Source organism: Schistocerca piceifrons, chromosome X, assembly GCF_021461385.2.
Source record: "Schistocerca piceifrons isolate TAMUIC-IGC-003096 chromosome X, iqSchPice1.1, whole genome shotgun sequence".
Classification (NCBI taxonomy): Eukaryota; Metazoa; Arthropoda; class Insecta; order Orthoptera; family Acrididae; genus Schistocerca; species Schistocerca piceifrons.
The window spans coordinates 533,772,885-533,791,272 of record NC_060149.1 but is presented as its reverse complement, the minus strand read 5'-3'; positions in this window follow the sequence as shown (position 1 = coordinate 533,791,272).

Below are 18,388 nucleotides of genomic sequence, written 5' to 3'. Positions count from 1 at the left end.
CCAAGCCACGACGCGTTGCCACTGTTACCCGTACCAACGGTGGACATACGGCTATTAGGTAGGTGGAATAATGTTCTGGCTGATCAGTTTACATTGTGAATTAACTGTTTGGCTGAAATGCGCCCTTCCATGTGACAATGAATTGATACATTGAATGGATCAGGTTCTAAAGTATGATTTAATACTGTTATATTCTACGTTGGCAATAATTCCAAAGGAATTCCAAAGGTATGTTTGGCCAATACAGTTGCAGCTGTGATACTTTCAGTTGCGTGATCGTGGTTGTCAGACGGAAGATTTGTCCTGTTATGTCGCATGTAGCCCCTTGATTAATAACCCACTTCCCTTCAGTCCGGCTGTCATCTGTGGGCTTCCCCTACACCTAACATCTCGCCACTACTACCTTGTCACCAGAAGTGTTGCAAATCCAATGAAAACCTGCTTACTGAAAATGCGGTCTGGGTTCCACGATTTACCTCAAACAGTCTAGTCCCTTCTGTCTGCCTAGGTACAACTGCACTGCACAAGTGCTCGCGCTGGTTTATGTGACCCTCGTCAGACACACCACGACTTTCCCACTTCGATTATTTTATAACTGCTCCTCTCTCATTAATACATGTCTGCTACCATTTTCCTAAATTAATAACATCTCGCAGGTCGTTATCCGGACGAACTTTCCAGGAACTGCTCAAATTCATTGCGTACGTTTGAATGGCACAACACTCAAAAATTTGCATGGCTTCCTGTTACTAGGAATCGAATTAGAATATACAACCTTGCTTGGTCATTTTTCATTTCTAATGTTTGAATGTGGTAGTAGAGAGGTTTCGTCTGTTGAGTCCTATAATCAGGCTTAACTAAGTAGGCAGTTTTCTCCATGCTTGCTGTAACCCTAACAAGTACTTTCAGGTGACAGGAGATTACCACTCAGTTGTCCACGCAATCCGTGATGTATGGATGCTTGAAAGTTTGACACTACCATTCATGTGACCCATACAATATTCGCTAATGCTTGTAACAGCTTCGTCACTACAATTCTCTTGTCCAGTACTTCTACCCGTGCTTGCAGCACTCCCAAATTCCGATTCATCGCGGCCTCTAATGCCTTAGCGAAGTCCATTACCCTATCCATCAATTCCCGTAACTACCGTGAATTGTTAAGCACTTCACTCTCCATATTCGCTAGCTGTGTAGCTTGCCACTCTTCTGCTGACTTTCTTATCTCTGCCGAGTATTTTATAGCTTCCACAGTTTCTTTAGATATGACTGATGTTACATGATGACAGATGATATATGACGAAATTCGGAATCAGTTCGTTTAATTGTCTGATATCAACTTGAGCTGCCCTCGGTAATAGTGTCTTTGAAATTTTATCCCCAGCACCAGACCATTCTTTTTTTCGTTGTGTATGTGGCACAACTACGACTACCTCTCTCATCTGTTCTCGTAGCTCCTCGTAGGATCTATGCAGTTTATCACACTGTCTTGAAAGTTTCTTGAGCATCCCCTTGCTCTTGACACCTTGCCAAAGTCTGTCGAATAATTCTTCGAATCTCCTCACCTCATTCCACATTTCCCACGCTTTAAAAACCAACTCCAGCACCCACAAATGGTTGGTAACTATCTCATACTCTTCACTCGAGAACGTACTCCTTCCAGGTTCTGGTTCTTCAACGCCCTCGCCGTGATCCACGCAACAAAATGCAATGCTGCTATCACTCACATTCCTTCCATTCTTGCTCGTCACGAATTACAGCCTGAGGACAAAGACTAATGTCAATCTTACTCCCTCCCCCCCCCCCCCCCCGAAGATTGTAGCCACTTGCAAACCGTTCACACACAACAAAAGTAACAGAAAAAGTCTTTGTACTAACGTAACTTATTCACTACAATCCTATACATAAGCAAATATATAAAAAAAGAATACCTGGACAAACGCCTCTCATCTTTTTGATCTTTATGCTTACGGTACTTCTTGCAAAGGCTACAGCTTGTCTCTTACTCTGAATCCTTCTCCTCGTGTTCTTCTCCAGCTTTGCCCTCGAAACTCCTGGAATCGACTTTGGACCACCTGGAAGTTGTTGTAGATGTCCAACATGCACTATTGTCATTCTTTTTGGCAGCTGAAGCTTCACGTTGATTGGCGAAGTAGTCTTCACCACCTGACAGGGTCCCTGATATCTTTGATGAATTTTTCGTCTTACTTTTCGGCGTGTAAGAATTGGATAACATCACCCATTCTCCTACTTTATAATGCTGTAGAGTAGTTGTACCATTTACTGATTCCTCCTGCTTCTGTAAGGCTTTCATATTCACGTTTTATACTTGCTTTCATATTTCTTGTACTGTTTTTGTAAACTGATGTACCAAATCCCAAACTTTACCTTTCTTTGCGTTTATCAGATCGAACGGTGACTATATTTTCTGACCATACACCACCTTGTCCAGTGACAACTCACAGGAGAAACTTCCCATCGCACCACTCCTTAGATTTAGTGCTAAGATGGCCCAGTGGATAGCCGCCAAAAACTGAACACAGATCAAGCGTGAAAATAGGAAGAATGTGTACTGAAATGTGAAAAGAAAAAAAGCAAAATAGAACAGTGAACGGTCCAAGCTTAACAAGTGAAACATCGAGCGGTGTGGGAGAGACACGGCGTCGCGGGAAAGTGGTCGTGGTGTTCAAAACTCACTCGTGCGACCTATTTTTATTTTTACTTTTTTCGCAACAATATGAACTGCCTCCATCCGGTCATTGAAGTTTTTTTCTCTTTCTGTAGTTTTGGCAGCTGTCATTCTATACACTGGTTATATAGTATGTGTCATGTGGTAAGAATACGTTACCGTCGCAAGTAAATGTGATGAATAGTGAGAGCAGGCGAGATACCACAGAGACGTCTCGCAGAAATGGAAACAACAAATGAACGGGTGTGAGCTATGTTCAGACAAAGGAATTAAAGAGTCAAAACTTCCAAAACCAAACGAAACATCAAAAACATTAAAAACATTTTGACAGAGCACAGAGTGATTGTGAAACTGTTGCGTTCATTTGTTGCAGCTTTTGTGACAAAACATCTGTTGCAGCTTTTGTGACAAACTATTACGTTTTCATCATTTCCTTGGAGTGATCACATACACATTCATACGAACACCTAAATCAGGCAAGGAGTCATATCTCACTCACTAACCAGGCGTACAAATTAGGTGGGTCGATAAGAGATTCCTATCATATGACACACGTACTGTCACAAATGTCGTGTGTGACACACCAGACGTGTTTTCCGGTGGAGGATTCGGTTCACTTGTCGCCTTGTCATCAAACGTTTGCGGTTCCCATTCTAAAGCCACTTCCTTTCGCCTGCTAATAGAGTAGTTGTGCAGAATCAACTTTCATTATATGTCTTTTCCTCACACCTCGCTGTGCCAAATGGACGATACACTACGACCACAGACATAAATTTGAATACAGTGAACAGGGAAATAAAACAAATATTGCCACTTTAGAGTGGAACACCATGACCACGTAACTACGACGCCGTACCTGTCCCACACTGCTCTATATTGCACTTCTTGTAATTGGACCGCTCACTGTTTCTATTTTTGCTTGCTTTTCGCAGTCCAGTACAGCTTCTCCAAGTTTTCGTGCTTGATCGGTGTTCATTTTTTGACGGACTGTCCACTGGGCTCTCTTACCACTAAATCTGAAGGAGGTGCTATGGGGAGTTTCCCTTGTCAGTATTTGTTCACATTTTTGATTTATTTGTTAAGACATACCTAAGATACGTATCTCAGTGACTGAGATATGGATTTACGCAGTAACAGCATTCTGCCATTGGCTTGCATGTGAAGAGGAGAACTTCTTCACATACAACAACTGACGTAGCTCCTTGAATAAGTCCGACATGAAATTCGTACTATTGTCTGTAATTATCGCACTTGGCACTCCAAACTTCAACATTTAGTTGTTAACCATTGCTTATGCAACTGTCACTGCCTGCTGGTTCAGCATACCAACCATGTCCGAGTACCAAGAAACGTGATCTATCATTGTTAATACTAATCAGTTTCATGCTGGCATACAATTTAACGGTCCCAATACATCGATTCCAAGTTCATCAAATGATTCTTATGCTTCCAATAGCCTCTGCAGTGATAACTGCTTATGATTCACATCTGATCACTGTGCACCCTGCATGCAGTTCCTCACATATTGATCCACATCCGCTTTCCTTCCTCTCCACCAATATCATTCAGCCGTTCTACATTTTGTTGTCCTGCACCCTTCATGAAAACCTAATACATATTCACGCGCTTCCACAGCCGTGGTCAGAAAGAACCGATGTTGTCCCAAGTTACTGATGGCTCAGTAGTGTTGAGGATAGGGTACGTTTCCGTTATAGTCTTGCTGATCAGGTGACGGTAATCACAGCACGACCATCCATAGATTTCTTTGGTAAAACCACAATCCCTGCGCCATATGGACTGTTACTCTTCCATTATCATGTTAGCTAACTGTTGGTTAATAAAGTCTCCCATAACCAGTTGCAAATATCTAGTAACTGATGTGGTTTCCGATACACTGGTTATGGCAAAGCATCCTGTGAAAAAAGTCCTCAAATACCAACAGCAGTTCTTCCATCTGCTCTCTCTCTCTCTCTCTCTCTCTCTCTCTCTCTCTCTCTCTCTCTCTCTCTCCTCTCTCCATTCCATTTAGATGCTCCACTTTCCCAAGAAATTCAGTCTTAACAGCAGCACTTGGTTGCTTGTGGTTGACACTCTCACGAAAAGCTCATCCTGACCCAGAATCTCCAAATTCGCTATCAAGATCCCCTTCCCTAACTTCACTTCTCTATTTAACTGTGGTTGGCGACACAGCCTCTATAAATGTACCATTCATCCACAGCTATAACTCCTAATGTGTACAGAAAATATTCCATGTCCATAGTTTCCCCCTATTGATATGTCAATTTCTTCGAATTCCATTGCTAACCTCATAGCAGAATGCTATCATTTGGTGCAGCCGTACACACTCTTCTTGACATACCCAACGGCAACGCCCTCAGAAAAGCATCAGGCACCCTCTACTTAGCTTCTTGCAAAAAAACGGCATTTTTGCATTACTCTGCTTCAACTGGTACAAGTATACATTAATTTTCCTCATCGTGTCCACAAAATCATCCACAGTTTCCCCATGCATCTTCTAGACAGTGCACAACAGCTCCTGAAACTTCCCTGCACTGTTATGTTTTTTTTTTAATATATTTACAAAATCCCCTTCTCCTACTGCTCAAATTTTGCCACAGTCTGCACACCTTACGCAAGTTTTCGCTTCTCCCACTAGTCGCAGGTTTGCTATCTGCAGTAACAGACTGTGGGTCCAGTCACCCATCTCTGCTAAGACCTTAAGTTCATCTAAGAAAGTTGGCAATTTCTCATATGATTTTCCAGAAAATGGAGCAATTAATTGTGTGGCAGCTGCATCCACCTCTTGCTGCGATACCTGAAGCAGTGCTAACTATTTGACCCTAGCTGTCAACTTCCCATGTAACTGTGCATTATCTGTTGTCAGTTATTAGACTTTTTCTAACTGTGGTTCAAATGGCTCTGAGCACTATGGAACTTAACTTCTAAGGTCATCAGTCCCCTAGAACTTAGAACTTCTTAAACCTAACTAACCTAAGGATATCACACACGTCCATGCCCCAGGCAGGATTCGAACCTGCGGCCGTAGTGGTCACGCGGTTCCAGACTGAAACGCCTAGAATCGCTCGGCCACCCTGGCCGGCTCTAACAATGCTTGCACTGCCTCCAGCTCCTGAAAACCTTGCATCCCTGACTCTGCCAGCCTTCACTCTTACTCTTCAACACACACAACAATACATACAGAAATCACAACTCCAGAAACTAACTCCAAATTAGTCTTTACATCATATCATGAGCCACTTAGACTTTCTACACTGCCTTCCAATATGAACATACACATATAATAGAACCACTGACTCCGTGCATAGCACAGTATGCCCAAGCAAGCACGCAAGTTACATTGGGTACATCTTACATAAACCAACTACCGCTCTCTACAATTACCCCGAAACCCATATGCCTCAGTCGGCTCTTCCAGCGTAAGAAAGCAACCTTCAAGTTAAGATCACAGTCACGCCTCCCTTCCACGTTTACTAACACCTGCCACAAACAACCGAATGATCCGTCACTCACCACCCCATGTTGACATTATAGGTCATGGTCTAGAAGCCATGATGGGTGAAGACGATGCTGCTAATTTTAACACTAAACTTCTCCATCCCCAGTGAAGGGAGGGGCAGCAATGAGCCTGGCTGGTGCAAGCAGGTGGTGGAGGCGAGGATAGAGCCCAGGAGGCTCCAGATAGAGGTGGCTGCGAACTTAAAAACTTGTTTATTGAAGCATCTGTGTTTTATAGTTCACCAGGTCAGATGCTGAGCAGCTGGCTGGTGGCCGAATGCTGCTGGGCTCGCTGCTTACATGATCCGCAATGCTGACATGCAGTTTACACGCTGCAGTCCCAGGCTGCACTTTGGCTGCGTCACAACTAGGGAAGCATACTCAATTGTGGTGCTCATCCTGCGTTGGCAGACGATCGTTGCTGTGCATGGGGAGTGACTGAGTCCAGCGGGGATGGAGTTGTATGGATTGCTGGGGTGGACCCGTGGAAGGCACCATGGTTGTAATTCCAGGAGGGGCTAAGCGCATACAACTGTTGCCCCATCGTGGACTCACACCAGTGAATTATACTTGCAGTTCTATGTGGAGAACTCGTCTGGCACAACCCCTTTGTCCTCGCAGAGCGGCAGGACTGAGAATAATATTGATATAAAATATCCAGTACTTATAATCGGCTGTGGCATGCTTCTTATGCATATGTTCCGCTACCATTCATGTATCCTAAAACATCACTGCCAATACCAGTGTGAAGATCTGCCTGCCCCTTGCTGCACGAATTTGTGTAGTACTCCTGAGTCCGCTGTTTCAGCAAGCTAACCTGCCTTGCAACACTTGTTTGGCCTTGTTGAATTATTGCCATAACAACATCACACATCACCTGCTGTCAGTGCTGCTGCAATACACCACTAAGACTCACACTAATATGCCCATATATAGTCGGTGTGCTAAAATAGTGTCAAAGCATTTATTTGATATGGTCATACATTTCTCAACAACATGTTTCTCATTCTCCATCATCGCTATATTATTCGTCCCGATTAGTTACCATATTCCCATATTCATTTGTAAATCCTTGATAATAGAAAAAAATGAGAAAAATAACTTATAGTACGTATTCACATTTTTAAACTTCTACTCTCTGTTTCATAGCAAAATAACTTTTGCAGCTTATGAGACGAAATAAAATATGTTTATTTTACTTTTTCTTGCAGTAAAAGCATACTAAACAGATTATTTTAAAATATTTTAGTTAATTTATTAGTAATTTACGTATATAATAATTAGGCCTAATAAAAGTTGGCAATTACAGTTCCTCAGTATAGTTTATCTTATCAGTATTATTTATTTATTTATTTACGTAGTTTACGCCCACATTGGAGCACTAAAACAAACATAATACAACAAAGTCTGCAATGATTAAGTTTAGGTCTTAGCAATCAGCAATTTCTTCGTTTCCCAAAACTTCATTCGCTGTGATCTGACTGCTCGTTCTTCTGCAGATATGACATACTTCTTCCGTTCTGATTGTTTGAATGTCAGCCGTGTGTATTTGTTCTTCAGAAGCAGTTTCTCTTCTCTGTGTTGAATTTGGTGTGTGGTGATGTTCAGTTCATCCAGATCACTTTGTACGTCTTTAAACCAGATGTTTTTGGTTTCACTGTCCCAGAAGTAGCCAAAAAGTTGCTTCAGTATTCTAGTATTTGGTAGGCGAGATATGTGGCCGAAAAATACAATCCTTCTTTTCCGCATTGTATCAATAAAGGCTTCGATTTCTTTATACACTATTGAATTGGGCAAAAGTCTCCACTGCCCATTAACTTGATGTTTCACACTGTTAATTGCTCTGAGTATTCTTCTATCAACTTTCTGCAGTTTGTCAGTTGTTGCTTGAATATTTAGACTGAATAGTGTTACACTTGCATATGTTGCCTCCGGTTTAACGATGGAGGAGTAATGTCGAAATTTATCATTTATTGAGAGAGATCATTTTTTGTAAGTTGGCAACGTGGTTCTCTGCGCTCGGTGAAGTTTTAATGTTCTACTATCTATTAATGCTCTGTCATTAACATTCCAAGTAATAATCTCACCAAGACATTTAAACATTTTTTACTATTTTAACTTTTAGATCATTATGGAGTATCATATGGGATGTGTCAACTGGGAAGCCGGGCATCATTTCTGTTTTCTCAAACGAAATTTGCAGTCCGACCTTTGCAGCTAATCGTTCTGTTTGTTCTATCTGAACCTTTGCTTCATAAATATTGTTTGCTAACAGCGCCAAATCGGCTGCAAATGCAAGGCAGTGAAGCCGAATCTTTCTTCCAATCTTAACAGACGGCGGGCATATCTTCTTCCATTCACGCATGATTTTCTGCAGCACACAACTGAACGATAATGGAGACAATCCATCGCCTTGTCCATTGCCCATATGAATCTCAGAAGGTTCAGAGAATTCATTTCTGAACCTTACTCTGGCTTTAGTATTTCTAAGGGTGACTGCAACGTGGTTGAGAAGTTTCTGATGTAAACCAAATTCTTTAAGAATAGACAGTAGAGTTTCGCGATGGATACTATCATAGGCTTTTTAAAAATCGACAAGCATGATCACTAGTTTCTTGTCCCTGACCCACTGATGTTTCATTCTCCATTTTAGACTAATAATTTGATTCGTCCTGGACGAAAGCTTCCTTGATATTCGCCTAGTTCACAATCAAGCTGTTCATGAATTCTGAAATACAGAACGCTGGAAAAGGTTTTATAAGTAATATCCATTAGTGATATCCCCCTATCATTATTTCGATCCAATCTATTTCCTTTTTTGTGTAGTGGATGGATTATTGCAACATTCTATTCCTCTGGTAACTTCTCAGTTCCACATGTCAGTAAGATGTTTGTGTAGGTTCAGAATAATTTGTACATTTGCATATTTCCAAAGTTCTGCCACTAGTTGGTTCTCACCTGCTGCTTTGTAATCTCGAAGTGAGTTAATCACTGCTTGTAATTCATCTGGATGTGATGGTATAACTCTTTCTAAATGCGTTTTGTTTCTTGGATAGGGGTCATATCCCAAATTATGTTCAGGTTCCGCGCTATTTAGTAACTGTTTGAAATATTTAGCCAATATCATTGAACTGTCATAACTGTTATGTGCTACCTTTCCGTTTGTATCCTTCAGCATAAGAGTAGGTGGTGTGTATTTGCCGGCCGGTGTGACCGAGCGGTTCTAGGCGCTTCAGTCTGGAACTGCGCGACCGCTACGGTCGCAGGTTCGAATCATGCCTCGGGCATGGATGTGTGTGATGTCCTTAGGTTAGTTACGTTTAGGTAGTTCTAAGTTCTAGGGAACTGATGACCTTAGATGTTTGAGTCCCATAGTGCTCCGAGCCATTTGAACCATTTGGAGTGTATTTCGACTGGTACTGTTTGAAGGTCTCATAGTAATCTCTTGTCTTGTGGTGACTAAAAGCATCCTCAGTAGATTTTAGCGAGTCATGAAATTGCCTTTTGACCCTTCTAATTTCTTTGGTGGTTGATCGTTTAGAATTTATTTATTCCTCCCTGGAGCTTTCAGTTCTCTTTTGTTGGTCATTTAACTAGGCCTTATATCTACGTTGAATCGCTACATCGCATTCCTCATTCCACCAAGCATGTTTCTTACGTTTCCATACAGGAGCTACTTCTGCAGCCAAGACTTTTAATCGATTGACAGTGGCTTCTAGTTTGTGACTTAAAGGTATTCTTGATCTCTCGTAATATATCTCATTATTAATAATATAACTAGGGACATATGTTATCTTTGTATCTAACTTTTGAAGTCTGCTTTTTCTTTTAGGTGTCAGTTTCATTTTAATTTTTTAAATGTAGTGGTCCGAATCAACATCGACGCCACACAGCACCTTAACATCATAGATTTCCTTATGGAATTTCTGACCCATGGCCTCATGATCTATCTGGAACTCTCCTAGCTTGACATTAGGACATTTCCATACCATTAACATATGTGGTCTTCTCTTAAACCATGTTGTCTTCAAAACCAATCTTATCAATAAATATACATCAATACCTACATTCAAATAAGTAAGAAATATTTAGTTATTACTCTAATTTTGTTGAATTTGCATTTGCATTCTGAATTAATGTTAAGTCAGCTTCACATGGATTTGTAAGTCACTAAATCTGTATTATATCACTCTCTAAATGTTTTAATATTATATATTATACAAATTCTATATACTACGCAGATAATTACTTATCTCTCTTTTGCACCATAAAAAGATCTGTATGTTAACTTTCTTGGGAGATCTAGCTACAATAAATCTATTAACAGGATCTTTTTATTAACCTTTCAACAGTATTCATCTCTCTGTTGTAAGTCTGTTTAAATGCTTTTTCCTGATACTCTAATATCCTGCTGAACATTTACCTCTCACAATTCTTGTAAAATTTTTATTCAGTTCTCCTAGATAGCTGCACCACCACTTGACTGACGTGTAAAAGTTGGCATTTTATTTTTATTGGGTAGCTTCAAATCGCAAAACATCATGGCAAGTTTCTTAATTTTTATGAAAAATAAGAATCATATTGCACTATTGCGAGCAAAGTTTTAACTCTCCAGCGTTAATTTCTACTCTGATATTTACATTTAAAATAGCCTTTATTGTGATTGAAACACAGCATCGATTACATTTTTATTTTAAGAGCAGTAAGATTAAAAAGTATATGATTTGGACTGTGGTAAATCCACACAAAGGATGCGGAACTGGTACCACTTCTCCCAATTTCCTCAGATGGGAACATTTATTACGTAACTCTTGAAATATGTGAGATAAAACAATGTACATCATGTTAAGGTGGAAAGCTTAAAACTGAATCTATAATTCTTTTCTTAATTAGACTTCAATTGCATGATGGCTATAAACCTTCAGATGTTATCTAGGCACAGAAAAACAAAATTTAACAACTATGTGTTACCTAAAGACTATAGAGAAGGAAAGCTAACATATAATTACTCCACTTATGAAAATTTATGTATGATTGATGGCTGTCTTGCACACATAAATTCAGTAATACTACGTATTGCTGAATGAGTTTGTAAAAACATAGCATTAACATAGAAATGGTGATTATGCAATGTTCAAGATGTTTTGTTATGAGGTTACTCAGTAGTTGAATATACATCATATTTTATGGTCAGTCTTAACATGAGCTTAAATTTTCTTTCATGAATATGTTACAGAAGACAGACTCGTGTATGTCCCATTTATCTGTCATGAATGGAAAGAGTGAAGAAATCATCAGTTAAAAGAAACTGACAGTAGGACAGTGCAGATATTTTATAAATGCACAGAATATTAGACAAACTGATAAAAATGGTTCTTGATAATATTTGCATTTCCTGGTAGGTAACATTTTAGTCAACTCACTACATTGTGTAGCCTACTTATACCCTTCAAAATGCAGATGTGATTAAAAATGTTTTATGTAATCTTCATGAGCTATGGAAAGAGCAGGCCAGACTAGGTCCCAATAGTTTGCATCACAATGAAAGGCGTTTCGTCTGTGTGTGACACGATGAAGACTTGCTTCATTTAACTTGGCCACTGGTGTTTGCTGCCTCACATGTGACTTGATCCGCAGCCAAAATCATAAAAAAGGCAAAAGCCCATTACCTAGCACCTGTTGTACACACGTCATGGATACCGGAAAATTTCAGGTGAAAACTTATTTGAAAATTATAGTAAAAATACAAGCAACAATTAACACCATGAGTTACATATTTATCTCAAAACACATAATCTCTCATATATAATTCTTTTAAGTATAATAAATTAAACAGCAGCTTAAGGTGTTACGTTATGTCATTTCTACAATTTAACAGAGCTGTGTTACACAGAAAACTAAAAATATTTTTAAATCATAGGTCATAAGATTTTGAAATCTCGAATGCCACTGCAGTGGGAAAATCTAATTGAATATATTACTGTTGTTAAAATCAAATCATAATGTTTGCTTGACAAAACTTATGTATTGCAGGGGGCTCCACCTTACGCGAATGTTGAATTACAAAACTCTTGTATACCTATAGAAGGGGGTTCAGCGATGTTAAAAAATACTGAATACTGTTCAGTTGTGACAAAACAGGCTAAAATGTTGAACAACGGGCATCCACAAGTGAAAAAGGAAGAAACAAAGAGGTAGTGAACTTGGACTACGCTATCATTATTGGAAACTGCAAAGGGTTTTCCATAGTTGAGTTTTAGGCCACTTGTGTCCAGATTATATAGCAGTAACAATATATACTTCCAATAAGTTTCCAAAAACACTGCACTATTTTAAATTTCTAGAAAACTACATTTGCTAATTCTTAACTCCTCTCGCAATTAGTTAAATTCCGTTTCTGTCCTGTCTCCTGATTCTACGTACACTTTCAAAAAAACTGCAACTATATATGTTTCGGCACCGCTCTCATTGGCGAGCAAGGCCTTATTCGTTTTCTGTTTTCAGTACCTCGTACTGAACGAAAAGTGAGCGCAGAGCTACACTTGCATATTTTGACAGTATGGCTTCATTAAAGAAAACATGACTAACGTTGACTGAACGTTACATTAAACAGAAATATTTTAATGAATAAATTTTAACTTCCGTATTCACTACAGTAGGAATTTACGTCCCTGATTCATCAGTACTCGAATTCAGCCTATGTTTAAACAGCGATAGCGAGCTCTCACTTTTCTAGCGTTTACGCCGTCGTATGGGCTCTGCTGTTGTCGTTATTTGGGAAACATTTTAATTTAACTTAGTGCTGGGCTGGCCTTGCTACCACCACAGTCGTCAATTAACCTAAGGGAGGGAAGTCGTGTACACGATCTGTCTGTTAATTGTGTGAACTTTATTCTGTTTGTTATCGTATTTTAACTGTCTGTGTATCGTCTTTTATGAGCTGAACGTTGGGGATCAGCCCAGGACTTGCGTAACCGACGTGAAAAACCTTTTAAAAACCATATTAACAGTTGACAGTTGTACCAGACAAACGGTCACTAATGCACTACATGGATTCGATCCACGTCTGGCTCACTTCTCTGTCTCGCAAACCAGCGCACTACGCTTTAAGCTCTACGACCAGATCATCCAGTGATTGTGAGCAATCCATATAAAATAACCACCCAAAGAAGCTCTCTGAGGACGTTATGCCATCCAAATGTTCGCAAAATGTATGTATTCGAGAAATAAATTCTTTCACTATTTAAAAAGTCTCAAGTCTCATGTACATTTCCGTGAAAATCTCGTACAGTGTTGTGGGCAATAATTTTCAAATGATAAATTTTTCATATTTCTGTTACTTCCTACTCTTAGACATTGCTCTTAGCAGCGAATATCACTTCAAATTAAGTTCTTTAGTTGTGTTGTAGCTGAAATGGCAACACAGACGTTCAAGTATTCTAGTTCATCAAAACGTTGTAGAAAAACGATAACGAGCATATGTCTTGGCAGTGAGATTGGGGGTCACAGATCATAAATGATGTTAATACAAATACAACAGCACAGAAAACTAATCTCTGCTGACGGAAAAAGATCGTAATATCAAGAAGAAGTTTTGCGACAACGAAAGTTGGTAGGCGTTTTTCTACATCTGAAAGATGACGCCTATAGCATAAGAGTGATGCTAGTAGCGTTACTATGTGGGCGCAAATCAGATCTGCTTTAAATACACGCTGCAACGGTCGTGACAGTTAGTTATCTTTGAGACTGGACGACGGGAGCTGATGTTACTCAAGTATGCCTTTAAAGCAATATAGAGTCTATTATCAACACTTCACTGAGTTTGAGGGTGAACAAGGTCGTGTAATTTGGCTAAGAGAAGCTGGATATTGCTCCTGCGATATTGCAGGAAGACTTGGCAGGAATGTAGCCACCGTACATGATTGTTGACCACAGTGGTAACGAGAATGTAAGGTCGCAAGATGACAAGGCTCGGACGACCACGTGGCACTACCGAGAGGGAAGACTGTCGTGTTCGGCATATGGCTCTGGTGCATCGTTCTGCATCAGCAGCAGCAATTTGAGCAGCAGTTGACATCACAGCGACGCAACGAATTGTTACAAACCGGTTACTTCAAGTACAACTCCAAGCCAGCTGTAGCGTGCATTCCACTGACCCCAAATCACCGCGATTAGCGACTTAAGTGGTGTCAAACAACAGCTTATTGGAGAGCAGGTTAGTCTGTTGTGTTTTCTGATGACATCTGGTTCTGCCTCGGTACCAGTGACGTCCGTAAGTTGGTTTGAAGGAGGCCAGTTGAGGGCCTGCAAACCACATGTCTGCGTGCTAGACGCACTGGACCTACACCTGGAGTTATGTTCAGAGGTGCTATTTTGTATGACAGCAGGAGGACTCTCGTGGTTATCCCACGTGCCCTGACTGCAAATTGGTTCGTCAGTCTAGTTGATCGACGTGTTGCGCTGCCATTCATGAACAGCAGTCCTGGGGAGTGTTTTCCAACAGGATAACATTCGACCACATACCGCTGTTGTAGCAAAACATTATCTACAAGGTGTCGACATGTTCCCTTGGCGTGCTCGTTCACCACATGTGTTTCAAATAGAACGAATATGGGGTACCATCGGACGACAGCCTCAGCGTCATTCACAAACAGCATTAACGGTCCCTGTATTGAGGGCCAAGTGCAACAGCATTGGACTCCAACCCACAAACTGACAGCCGGCACCTGTACAATACAGTGCATGCACGTTTGCATGCTTGCATTCAATATTTAGGCTGTTACACCGGTCATTAGTGTAGCACGACTCACATTTGCAAAGGCTTATCTCGCGCTTACATTAACCTGTGAGCTTTATATTTTAATCACTTAAATATCTAGACAAATGTATTCCCGAAGTATCATTACTCTACATTGATTATTTTTTGGTGGTGCGATTTTTTTCCGTCAGTTTAGTTTGTATAGACATTAGGTTAGTAGACAGCACGATATTACCAATCAATGACACTAAAGCATATCCAGAAGTCTTACACAATAATCGTGAAGCGAATGAGAGGGTAACTTACTTGCCCTGAGTCTGGCTCTCGCGCTCTCGGAGTTGCAGCGGGTTTGGTTCGTTTGGTTCCTGAAGTAGGTCAACCCAAGCATCGCATCACGGTGCTTGCGCATGGCCAGGCAGCAGAATATACGGCAGAGAACGCGCTGGAAATACATTCTGAACCTGCAGACGAAAGAGTATTTCAGTTTCGTCTTTTACATGGTTCATCTGGTAAGTTGCAGAGTGAATGTTATGGAATGTTGAGAAAAACTGTGTACTAGGCAACACCATCAGCCCCAGATGACAAGAAGGAACGCACTGTTCATGCCTGGAACTGCATTCAAGAAGAAACATTTCTGTTCTTCTCTTTCTACATACTCGTTTATAGATGTGTATTCATGTCTATAAAAATTATATTGAGTCTTTAATCTGACAGTATTTCATTTGGGCTGCTTTAAAACGTTGTTAATGTTTATGCAAAGGCTTGTTTATCTGTATTATTAATTACTTGTTATTGCTGTTTGTGTCTTGTACTTCGTGAGAACTGAAATAATTCCAAAAATAGGATGCTATTATGAAAAAAGAAAGAAACATATTTGGTAAGTGTGGAGGAATTGTAGTGCAAGTCACTGGTCCTCTTTGTATAAGCTGAAGGAATCAGTTCGTTTATTAAAATAACATGTAACGTTTTATTTCTTATAATAACCCACAACATCCTGTTGTTTTTGTGGTCTTCATTTCTTAAGACTGGTCTGTTGCAGCTACCCATGCCAGTCAGTCCTCTGCAAGTCTCTTCATCTCTGCATAGCTGCTGCAAACTACATAGATTTTAAACTGCTTTTTTAATTCAATTTTTGGTCTTCGTCTACAATTTTTACTGCCCACTGATTTAATTCCTCTGCCTTCCATTACTCAGCTTTTACTTTTCCTGATGTTCATCTTGTAACCTCTTTTCAAGTCACTATCTGTTCAGTTCAACTGCTTTTGTAAGTCTTTTGCCGTCTCTGACAGAATTACAGTGTCATCGGCATACCTCAAAGTTTTAATTATTTTTCCCTGAACTTGCCAAATTTATTCTTGATTTTCGATACTGCTTGCTCAGCGTGTCGTTTGAATAACATTGGTGATATACTAGAAACCTGTCTCACTCTTTTCTCAACTACTGCTTCTCGTTCATATTCTTACACTCTTACAACTCCTGTTTCAGTTCTGTACAAGTTGTAGGCTAGATACCCTTTCGCTCCGTGTGTTTTATCGCTGCTTCCTTAAGAATTACGAAGAGTGTATTCCGATCAAGATTGTCAAAAGCTTACTCTACGTCGACAAATGCTATAAACGAAAATTTTCGCTTCTTCAACCCATCTTCCACATTTCTCCGGGACCTAAACTGAACTTCCCCGAGATCAGTTTCTACAAGTTTTCCTCTTCTTCTGTAAATAATTCGTGTTACTCTTCTGAAACCATGTCGTAGTGAACTAATGGTTCAATGATACTTATAACTGTCGAGGCCTGACTTCTTTGCTATGGAAGTATTACATTCTCCCTGAAGTCGGAGGGTGTTTCACCTGTCTCATCGATTTAGCAGGTCAATTGGAATATTTTTGTCATGCACAGCTCGCACAAGAATCTCAATAATTTTGAGGTAGTACTGTCAACTCAGGGTGCCTTGTTTTTACTTGGGTCTTTCAATGTTTATTTGACTTAAAAATTTAAAAAAATGATACGTTATGTTGGAAAATCCTCTAAAAGCTTCATTTTCTCTATGTGAGAGAAAAGTGTCTCACATCATTAAGGCATTGCAACCTCCTTTGTTCGTCATGTAGCTGAAACACACCATTACATGTAACATCTGCAAGCGGAAAAGTTCATACATGTAGTAGCACAGCTGGAAGCGTTAAACAGCCCTGAAAAAGGCAAAGAAATGATATGGTTTCAGCGACCTATAGATTTATAGCAAAATTGTCCCATCACCTTGAAAGAAACACAAGAAGTGGTCTATCAGATGTCTATTCACACTACGACGTGGTTTTATACAGGGCGTCAATTTTAAGCTGACAAACCAGAATAACTCGAAAAATAAGCTTCACACGAAAAAATGTGTAGACTCCAAAGTTGATTATTTCTGAGGGGGACATCTGCTGGTGCTAAAATTAGCCCGCCATCCCAACCCCATGAGGCGAGGCGGGAGGCAACTTTAAAATTTCAATTGGGAACCCCCACTTTTTATTGCAAAGTCAGATTCTACATAAAAAAACTACGTACATTTTGTCTTAAACATTTGTTTTCATTCTTGGTAGTTGGCGGTGTAACTCAAGAAAATCCATGTTCTCATTTCTGAGTGGAAAATGGTTACAGATAAATTAAAAATACTTATTTACTTTGTAAATTTTGATTCGCTGAAACTAAAACTCTCCCTTCTCCCCGTAGGGTGGGGTTTGAGAGAGAGAAATTAGAGTTTTACAAATGTTAACCCAAATATTAATTTTATGTGCAGATTCGTATAAGTTTTGTTTGTTTCGTGGTCATGAGGCCACATAACTTTTAATTATCAAACAAATCATCTGGGTAGCTAACTAACTAGTTTTAGCGGATCAAAACTTACGAAGTAAATAAGTATTTTTCATTGATTCGTAACCATTTCACAGGCAAGAATGAGAACATGGATTTTCTTGACTTTCAGCGCCAACTACCAAGAATCAAAACAAATTTTTAAGACAAAATTACGTAGTTTTTTATGTAGAATCTGATTCTGCAATAAAAAATGGGGGTTCCCATTTGAAATTTTAAAGTTGCCTCCCACCCCACCCTCAGGGGGCTGGGGCGGCGGGCTAATTTTAGCACCAGCAGATGTCCGCCTTGAAAATAATCAACTTTGGATTATACACATTTTTTCGTGTGAAGCTTATTTTTCGAGTTATTCTGGTTTGTCAACTTAAAATTTACACCCTGTATATGCAAACTAATACCAGCGTGAAATGTCGATGCGATATGCCCTCTAGAAGATTTTTTTTTTTTTATACGAAGGCGTGGTGAAAAGTAATGACTCGGGATTTTTTTTATGTTCTCAATATCGGATGAGGTATTAAAGGTCATGCATATTATCGTCTTTCCCGCTTCTCCGACACAAGTTGCAACTCGCTGTTTCCAGAG